General features: G+C 46.3%; 1 long non-coding RNA gene across 1 annotated transcript; it reads left to right on the plus strand.

Annotated features, from left to right (window-relative positions):
• Nucleotides 1-4,847: 4,847 nt before the first annotated feature.
• LOC147995528 (uncharacterized) lies at nt 4,848-6,589 on the plus strand. The gene is made up of 3 exons (XR_015684949.1): nt 4,848-4,887; nt 5,228-5,526; nt 5,896-6,589. It is a non-coding gene; the product is annotated as an uncharacterized LOC147995528 (long non-coding RNA).
• The last annotated feature ends 4,063 nt before the right edge of the window (nt 6,590-10,652 follow it).

The raw sequence follows: 10,652 nt of genomic DNA on the forward strand, positions 1-10,652 counted from the left end.
AAGCCGAACAACGTTAACAACTGCAGTGAAAGTTTAAATGCCTCTGTAAACCGCAGACAAAACTGAACTTTCAGGAAAACGGAATTTTCAGGGAGATAAAGGGAGTTCCTGCCAGCAGTAAATATAGTTCATCAGGAGGAGACAGCAACTCTGATCTTAAACTTTCTCCTGCCATAAACTCCAAATACATTAGGCAATGATTGTCAGAACCACCGCACCCAAATAACTACAATAAACCTTCAAGACAGGACACTAAGGCCCGTGGAGGCTGTGACTTGTGACAGGAGTCAGAGCAAGACAAGAGCCTTTCTGTTCTGGCGTCTTCTACCATGTCCTGCAGATGACGCTGAAAACTCAGAGTCCAGTAACAGGAAGAGAATAACGTACCAGACTGCTATCATTGATGACTATCAATGATGCTATCATTGATGACTGTTGATGAAGATGGTGTCCTACTATCTCACTGGAATATAATATTAAGAGTTGAAACTTAGATGGGAGGTGGTGGCACACGTCTTTAATCCCAGCACTTGGGAGGCAGAGGCAGAGAATCTCTGAGTTCAAGGCCAGCCTGGTCTACAGAGCAAGTTCCAGGACAGCCAAAGCTATGCAGAGAAATCCTGCCTCAAAAAACCAAAATCCCAAAAACAAAACAAGAGAAGGAAGGAAGGGAAAGAGGGAAGGAAGGAAGGGGTTGAAAAGTAGAATTGATAAATGTTTAATTAGATACCGATTGAAGAGTTCTAATTCCTAAGCTTCCCCCCCACCCCCCCCGGAGCTGAGGACCGAACCCAGGGCCTTGCACTTGCTAGGCAAGCGCCCTACCACTGAGCTAAATCCCCTACCCCAGTTTTTTCCTTTTCCACAGTTAGATGGAGCTACTTAGAAGAAATGGAGCTGTTGCTTTATCAAAGGACCCTGATCTTCATAGGAAGAGCCTCTGCTTAGTCAGCCTAAGGTACCCGAGAAAAATAGCATGGGTATGAAAACTCTTACCTGAAAGTTAACGGTGGTGCCCCTTCCTGAGCCCCAGCACCTCCCCTGATTTTCATGCTACATTTTCTCTTATAGATGAGATAGATCTGCTATGGGGTTGCTTAAACTATTATCAATGTCACCAGAAAGTGGCAAAATCGTTGCCCAGAATATAAGGATTTAGCCTCTCTTTTCCTTTGGTAAAAGGCATGGAAAATGGCACTTAAAAAATGATCCAGTGTAGGAACCATTTTTCTGCTTTAACAGGTTTCACCTTCTACTAAATATGGAGCGAGCCAAGCTTGGCAAAGGAAACGCTTACCTGGGAATCATCCTCGCAAAGTTCCCTTAAGGACACACAGCTGAGACCTGGAAGCTTGTTTTCTGGGGGATCAAGCTGGGGAGCCAGCCCCGAGAGTATTGCAGGACAGGGCGCCCAGAAGCCTAGCCCTACTTCAGGAGCCAGTGGGCAGAAAAGCCTGTCCGCCACTCTGGTGTGTTTGGGGTAACCGGCTTCTCTGGAAAATGAGCCAGCACTGTTCTCTCAGCCTCCATCAGAAAAGTTTTTCCCCAGGCACACCATTTTGCTTACCAGTTCAGGAAACCTGATGCTCATTAATTACGGCGCTAGAGCCTCGACCTCTCCAAGCTTTCCACGGGGACTGATCTCGTGTGTCAGCGGCAAAGCAGGTGCTAGGAGCACGGATTCTGAGTTCAGAGTCTCATTGTGGACTCTGACATCACTCACTGAGGACCTTAGACAAACACCACATCCTACGTGTGCCTTGTTTAGTCGCCTGGACTGTAGAGAAGGTAGCGTCTTTCTTCAGAAGGGTGTCCCTAAGACAGTGGATAGTTCACACAAAGTAAGCGGGGCTGGCGGACGACAGGAGACAAGGTCCATCAAGGTCCTTTCCTTTTCTTCGCAAGTCCCTGGTGGAGGTTGCCTGCTGTCCTTCCTTTACCCGGCTGGCTTCTCTGGTTCAGCTACACGCCTTTCTTCTCTCACCTTCAACTCTTTCGTCTCTCCTCACCTGACCCCTTGCTTGTACAACTGGTCTCTGAGCAACTATAATGTCTTATCCTCATCAAGTTAAATAAACTCTCAAGGTTTCCTCCGATGAAATAAGCCTTTTAGGGAACGTCCAAGTTCCTATTTGAAACTGCTATTCTCAGCCTCTCTCCCCAGTTCAAGATCTGTATCGTGTGTCCCTATCTCATTGTTCCCCAAGCTGCTCCACTCCCTTCCCCATGTCTTACCATCCTGCCTTTCCAGGGTTCATTGTCTGGATTTCTCTTTTTCTAGACAAACCACCTGTGTCAGAAATCTCCCGCAACAGCAGGAGGCCAGGGCTGCAGATCTAAGACCCATAAAATAAAATGGGAGTGCTGGATGAACCCCTCAACATCAGACACAGGTCTTCCCAGTTGCCATGTTGCCATGGAAAGTGTGTGTTTGTGTTCTTGTATGTGTGTGTATGTGTGTGTATGTATGTGTGTATGTGTACGTGTGTGTATATGTGTGTGAGTGTGTACGTGTGTATATGTGTGTGAGTGTGTGTGTGTGAACTGCTCCTGCTTCCTGTAGGGAAAAATATTTTTAAAAGATGAAAAGTTTCCTTTTTATGATGGTTTTATAGTTTCTGAAAAGAAGTTAAAGACAAAGAGTGCCGATGGAAGTTTTTCAAACATCAATACTTCCAAGGGAAGTAGAGGAGAAAAAGCCACTTCTCACGATCGCCATCTTGGGCAGCTGCCCGCCAACTGTCCAAGGGTTGTCACTGACGCAGATCCAATGTAGTTGTAGACACAAAAGTCTCCACTGAATTGTTTGGCACTTGTTGTGAAATGAAAACAGCAAATAAATGATTCTGCTGTGTCAACGCACAATCTACAAATGCCCTAAACACAGGCTTTTGTAAAAGGGGAAGAGGGGTCGGGGATTTAGTTCAGCGGTAGAGCGCTTGCCTAGCGAGCGCAAGGCCCTGGGTTCGGTCCCCAGCTCCGAAAAAAAGAAAAAAGAAAAAAAAAAGGGGGGGGGGAGCACATTTGTTAGGAGGACAGGTGCTATCCACAGGGCTCACCAGCTGAGTCTCATTTACCAGCAAATCCGTGAGGCAGGGTCTGTTCCTGTCCTAGCTCACAGCAGAGAAAGGGCCTTCGCCCGTGTGCTGAGATAGCCTAGAAGGCACAGTAGGGTGAAGTCCCGTTGGTGTCTGGGCTCTGTGCAGCTCCCTTGCTCTGTCCTCATAAATTCTTAGCTGTCAGCAGTGCATAGGGCTTGTCCAGTAGTGCATCCATGACACACTCACTACCTCCTCCTTACATCCCTCATCCTGAAAACACAGGCGCGAACTTCTGACTTCAGAACCAGACACTCCAGTCCCCGACTGTAAGAACCACTCCCCACAAGCTGCAAACACTCAGCAGGCCTCTACTTCCTCTCTGCCCCTCTGTCCAAGACAAGCTGCACCTGAAGTGTTGCCAGCACAGACGATGCTGAGCAAACCTCACACACAGGACTATTTACATTTGCGCATGCGCAAGAGATACTTAGCCGCGGGGGCCAGGCACCAAATGCAGACTCTGAGAACTTCAGGGCACAGGACCAGGAGCAAACCCGCTTAGGAGCAAAGCACACTGAAAATCAGAAGCTGTGCCACAGAAATCGCTGTTTCCCACTTACACAGTGAGTCCCCAACACCAATTCTAACCCCTGCTGTGTGAATCGATATGGAAAAGACTGACGGCAACCCCAGGGTAGGGCACTGGAAGACGCTCAGACCAGCGGAACGTTGTGTAACTTGTCTTAAAATACTACACTAAGGATCCATGAAGCCTGACGTTTCTTTTTATCTGTTTTAAGGCTTCTTCTTCAATTCCGCAAATGTAATATGCATTTAGATATGTTATCGTAAATGACAAACATATAAAAGTCCATTCGGAGCACTGGGATTAGTTTGTCAGTCATGGTTGCTAGAAGCCTCATCACCAACTTCTGCCTACAGTTCTAAGGATCACAGTCACACCACATAAACTATACTTTAGGGCAGGCCCCAAGCCCAGCTACTGAAGGCCAACACAAACCCAGTGGTGGTTTTGTAGTAATGTTTGCCTGTATTGTTGTGTTCCAATGTGTTTTTTTTTTTTATTTTACTGTCTTTTTACACATGCATTATTGTTTCTGATCTTGTGTTTTTAGGAGTTTGGTTTGCACACACTCCTTTTGTGTCTGTTGGTCATCTGTCTGCCTGCCCATCTGTCTGTCTATGTATATGTTTCTTGTACTTTTTCATGTAACTTTTTCCAGGTTGGTTTGCTATTTTACTTGTCTGCTCGTTTTCTAAAGAGAGAGGGAAAGAAAGCACGGAGTCGAATGGGTGGGGAGGTGGGAGGGTCTGGGAGGAGGTGGGGGGGGTGAACCATGGTCAGAAGAAGCTCTAAGAATTTTTTTTAAAAATGTTATTGCATTCAAGAAAAGAAAGGGAGAAGGGGAGAAAAAAGAGAGAAGGAGGGAGGGAAGGAAGGAGGGAGGAAGGGAAGGGAGAAGGAAGGAAGGAAGGAAGGAAGGAAGAAAGGAAGAAAGAAAGGAAGGTAAAGGTTGTATAATTCCACCCACTGCAGCTGCTAGCCAATCGCATGTTCAGAAACACAGGATAACAGGCCAGGCCAGGGGCAGGCTATATCCCACCCAACCAAGCAAGCACACACTATCCTTTCTTCCACAGAATCCACCACTGCCCAGAGCTCAGTGGACCCTAAGTGCCCTGTCAGTTGTTGTTACCTGAGCTGTAAGAGCAGCTGGCATGGCTAGCACAGGCTGGGGAAGGAAGCCAGTGCTGATTCAGAGGTAGCATGAGGTTCCTCAGCTTGAGATGTGTGTTGGAAACAGTGGTGATGGGACATAGCTCCGTACGTAGAACTCTGAACTGAAAATCTGAAGATAATAGAAAGGAAGGAAGGAAGGAAGGAAGGAAGGAAGGAAGGAAGGAAGGAGGAAGGCAGAAGGAAGGAAGGAAGAAGGCAGGAGGGAGGGAGGGAAGGGGGAAGGAAGGAAAGAAGGAAGGAAGGAAGGAAGGAGGGAGGGAGGGAGGGAGGAAGTTTCCTGAGCAAAGTATGAGAGCCTGGCAGCAGCCTTGCTGTGAAGCTGTCTCTGGCTGAACTGTGTGAAGCACGTGGTTTCACAGAGCGCCATTCCATGCAGCTTCATTAGAGAGACTAACACTGGCTAATATGTATTTTTCTTTACCAGGAGCTGTCAAATCGGAGCTCATTTCTTTCCTTGAACGGGGCCACTAATGAGGTTTCACGGGTGTAACACAAGATCCAGATTAATGTACAGGAAGGAAGATGGTTTCAGATTCGAGCTGTTCTTCTGATAAAGTACATCCAGATAACCTCAGTTAAGGATCCCTCCTCCTTCTCCTGAAGTGCCCCATGCTGCCCTGTGGGAAACAGAGCAAGCCTCCCACCCCGATGTCTGCAGCCTTATCTCAAAACTTGTGGTGCTCTTTACCTCCCAAAGGGATGCTGCACGTGCAAAGCTCAGAGGTTTGGCGCGGGGACCTTAGCCATCAGGGGGTGGGGGGGTGGGGATGGGGGCTCCACTGGAATCAAGGGTCCTCAGTAATGGGAGGAGAAACAGGAACGTCAGAGAAGAACATATAGTGAGGGAAAGGTGGTGTATCACTCAGAATGGAAGACAGAAGGAGCCAACCCCAGGATATGCAGGAGACTTACAGAAGACAGAAGGAAGCAGATGCACTCACCAGCTCCTGCCACATTTTAGCCTATGAAAGACATACATGACTTCCAGTCATCCAGAAATGGAGGGTGTTGAAGCCATTAGGTTTACAGTAATGTGTCAAAGCAGAAACTGGCAACTAAGGAGTTCCCTTGCCCTTTCTTCCCACTGTACAGTCTACCTCTCTCCACAAGCATGGCCCTGTTGAAGGAGGGAACTTTCCACTCTGACCTTCACGAAGACACGTGACAGCCTTCCTCCTCCGGACCTTAGGGAGCATTGGTCATCTGCCACAACTGCCTGGTAGTCTGTCTGCCTTCTCCACCAGACAATGGACTGCTGCAACTAAAGACTGCTTCTTCGGGTGTTTTTGTTTCTTCTGATGGTGTAGTACAGACCCTCTAAACACTTCTTAATGCATGGCTGCAACTTTCAGAAGCCCCAAGCCTCTCATCTACCAGAAACAATAGCTACTTCAGCTGAGATTGTGAGCAAGTGCCAAATGAAGAAAAGAAAGAGTTGCTGATGATTCAAAGTGCACCCATGCACGAACTCTGAGTGCACCCATGCATGAACCCTGAGTGCACCCATGCATGAACCGTATCCGGGAGCAGTAATGCTGCACAGAGCATCCTGGAAAGCAATTACACGGGGCATCCTGTCCCGCCAGCCCCTTTTAACATAATTTTTGAAGTTAAATTATAAATGCATCATTTTCACCCTCTCCTTCCTTCCCTCTGATCTCTCCCATTCCTAAACATACAAATGCAACCTGCCCCTGTCTGTACGGTGCTCCTCACAATGTACGTGTTCTCAGAGCTGACCAGTTGTGACTGGATAACCAGTTGATGTGCTCTTCCCTGGGGAAGACAATCTTACCCACTCTCAGCGTTCCTTACTTGACTGTATTTCTTTGTCTAGGACGGAGGCCTCACGAGATTTCGCACTGCCATGCTAGCATGGTTATTGGTGTTCTCCTCCAGGTCTTGTTTAGGCCCTATGTTGAGACGCAGGTGTAGTCTCCCGGACGTTTCTGGGATGTGAAATCTCACGGCAGACTTCCTATCCCTTTGGCTCTTCCAGTCTTTCTGCCCCCTCTTCTGCAATGACCCCTCCTGAGCCTTTGATGCAGGAATCATATTGTAACTGCATCACTTGTTCCCTGCAATTTAGTCAGTTGTGGTTTTCTGTGACGGTGTCTTTCTGTTCTCTTATTTAATGAGAGGTGAGAACGACACTGATATGTGGGTATGGGGATAAATATTTAGAGTTTAGTTTAAGGATTCTGCTAATTTACTACAATGGCAGTTATAGGTTGTCCTCTCTAGCCCCGGGGAGTTGGCTAGGTTTCCAGTACCTGACAATCTCCCTCTTGTTGAGCAGACCCCGCCCCCATTATCTCTGTTAGACTTCCCGATTCTCCCCAAGACCAAACCATCAGGTTCCCTTTCAGTCGCCCTTCCTGAGGATCCCAAGTGCTATTCCTAAGGCTAACCCAGCCCCACCAAATGTTCACTTCACTCAGATAACTTTGGGTTGTTTTGTTCACAGCCTCAGTACCAGAGAAGGTGACCTGTTTCATTTTTAAAACATGAAGGATTTATCTGCATTACTAAAGGAAAAGTCACCAAAGCAGTGCAGCTATTTTTCTGAAGGAAGAGGTGGAGAAATGCCTCATTGAGGGATATAAAACTCTGAAGGGAGCAGAAACAAGGTTTTACAAGACTATTCCAGATAATGTCAAGTACAAGAACAAAAGAACATAAACTAAGGCTCGGGAAGGGTCAGACCCTCAAGGAATTTAGGCGGAATTTCTTTAGACACAGAAGCAAGTTTACAGACTAAAAATCAGAGGGTTGAAATGGGGGAAAGTCTGCTGTAAATTTATTTGAAGCTGTTAGACAAAAATTGTTCCCAGAGTTATGCTTAAACCATAGATCATAGCTTCTAATTCTTAGAACAAAGCAGCCTGAGTTGTGTAATGGGCTCTCTTTTAGACATGTCATTTTTTATCTCCCTTCAAATTAGTTCTTTAGCTACCGGCCGAGTCTTAGGCTGTATAATCTGGGGAACCCCATGCTCCAAAATTACCAGACAGCATTGTTCTTACAGATGATAAAGTCAAGGTGTCCAAATATACCTGTTTGCCACAGGATAAGCAACTGGTCCTTCCCTGATTGCGTGGACTGGCACCCAAGGTTTTTGAACAGCGAAGATGCTACTTGTTATATTAAATCCTGGGTTTTGATTCTTTTCGAGGCTCTAGTGTTGACACTCCTGTTCACTCCAGAGACCACCATTGTTACTGTTTACCTACTACTTTACTATAAAAGATGCCTTGTATTTTCTGTGCCATTTACCTGACAGTCCTGGTGAAGGAAGACTAGTTTGGTTAATGCATATGATGTAGTCAGCAGAGAAAGGAAACATTCCTACAGGGAAACTTGGGTTAGCAGTTGCAAGATGGGTAGAAGTTGAAAGTGTGCCAAGGGAAGACAAGCAGGCAACAGTGGGACAGCTCGTGTGGAGACACATGTCCTCAGCAGAGGACTCAGGCAATGTCTTTAGTACAAGTCATACAGTTAAGAGCAGAACAGGTGAAAGGGACAAGCCATTTGTGCTGGCTAGTTTTATGTCAATATCCCACAAGCTAGAATTATCTGAAAGGAGGAGGACTCCATGGAGAAAATACCTCCATAAGATCTGGCTGTAGGATGCTTTCTTAATGAGTAATTAACGAGGTGCTACCATCCTGGGCTGGTGGTCCTGGGTTCTGTAAGAAAGCAAGCTGCCCAAGTCATGGGAACAAGCCTCAAAGTACCATTCCTCCACGGCCTCTGCATCAGCTTCCCACCCTGTTTGAGTTCGTGTCCTGACTTCCTTTGATGATGAACAGCAATGTGGAAGCGTAAGACAAATAAATCCCTTCCTCCTGTGGTGGTTCCACTATGCTCTGTCCGTGGGAAGTGACACTGTTAGGAGGTGTGCCCTTATTGGAGGCTGTGTAGCCTTGTTAGAGGAAGTGTGTCACTGTGGGGGAAGGGCTTTGAAGTTTCCTGTATATGCTCAAGTCTGGCCAGCGTGATCCAGACCTCCCCCTGGCTGCCTGCCGAAGACAGTCACCTCCTTGCTGCGCTTGAATCAAATTGTAGAAATCTTGGCTCCTCCAGTGTCAAGTCTGCCTACACGATGCCACGCTTCCTACTATGATGATACTGGACTGGACCTCTGAAATTGTAATGCAGCCCCAATTAAATGTTTGCCTTTATGAGAGTTGCCCTGGTCATGGTGCCTCTTCACAACAATGAAACCCAAACTAAGACACCTTGCCAACTTGTTTTTGGCCATGGTGTTTTGTCACAGCAATAGAAATCCGAACTAAGACACCTTTTAAGGGGAATTTCAAACAAACCTCACCAACAGCAATGGCTAGCACAGAAGAAGTCATGGTATCCAGGCACATGGGCCAAAGTAGCTGGAAACAAGAGAAGGATCCAATGTTAGCTCCTTTCCTCTGATGGTCTACTCTGAACATTGAAGCTAAAAGTGAACCTGACCTAATAGCACAGGGTACAATCCCATGTACTCAAGGGACCAAGGCAGAAGATCACAGGTTCAGACTAGTTGGCAATATGGAATGAATGCAAGGCTAGCCAGGCAACTAAACAAACAAAAGAGTAAAAAGGAGGCTTAGGATATATAGTTCAGGGTTCACAGCTTACCCAGCATGTTCAAGGCCCTAGCTAGGTTTAATCCCCAATTCGGCCAATCGATCAAATTAAATAGCATGGTTGTTCTACTAGATTGACACCAAAAGCTGTTGGGGTCAGAGGGTAGAAACCGGAGAGATGGCTCAGTGATGAGGCACTTGCAGAAGATCTGGGTTCAATCCCCAGTACCCACGTGGCACCTCATAACCATCTGTAACGCCAATTCCAGGGGAGCAGACACCCTCTCCTGGCCTCTGCAGGCACCAGGCACATAAATGGTACTGAATTCATTCAGGCGCTTACACGTACTCAAAAAATAAAAAGCAAGTCCTTTTTTAAAAGGTTGAAATAACAGACTAAGTGCCTTAGTCCGTCAAGGCTATTAAAATAAAATACCACCTTCTGGTTAGCTTATAAACAACAGGAAGTCATCTACACATAGCAGCAAAGGCCGACAATCCCAGCTACTCAGGAGACTAAGGCAGAGGAAGCACTTAAATTCAGGAGTATAAGAGATTTGGGTGTTACTGTGAGATTCCATCCCAAAAAAAGGAAAAAGAGGGAGGTTGCTCACAAAGACTCCATGGTGCCCTTTTCTTACACAGTGGAAATAATTACCTCGCCCTCTACAGCCTCTTGTATGGGGCTGCTAACTCCAGCCATGAGATCTCTGCTCTCGTGGTTTATTTTCCCTGAAAAGTTCTCGTCTCCTAACCTTACAGGCTGAGATTTTAAACATATTGACTTTAGGGGAGACTCGGATATTCAGACCATAAACAAACACTTAATGGTGAGAAAGGTACTATGTGAAAAATATTCTTATTTGCAAGTGGGGGATTAAACTTGTAAATCAAACAAAGAAATAAAACTTTTAAGTAGCCAAAATATTGATTAAATTTGTTGGGCCGGAGCCCTTAGAAACATCTTTTTTTTTCCTCTCTTGTTGCTTTATGGGTTTTAGGGCATCACAGATGTCAGACCTCTGTGACTGAACCTCTGTGTTCCTCCAAATTCAATATCGAAAACCTACCCCATAAGAGATGAGGTTCCAGATGGGATTAGGCAGAATCCTCGAGGATGATCTGGTGACCACCTTAAAGAGATTGCTGGGTATCCCATAGCTCCCACAATGTGAGGATGAAGTCCCTTCAGATACCCATGTCTCAGTATCTTTCCTTAGGCTCCACATCCTTCAGAACTGTGAAAAAAACATTGCACTGGTC

Source organism: Rattus norvegicus, chromosome 3, assembly GCF_021556685.1.
Source record: "Rattus norvegicus strain SHRSP/BbbUtx chromosome 3, alternate assembly SHRSP_T2T, whole genome shotgun sequence".
NCBI classification, from domain to species: Eukaryota; Metazoa; Chordata; class Mammalia; order Rodentia; family Muridae; genus Rattus; species Rattus norvegicus.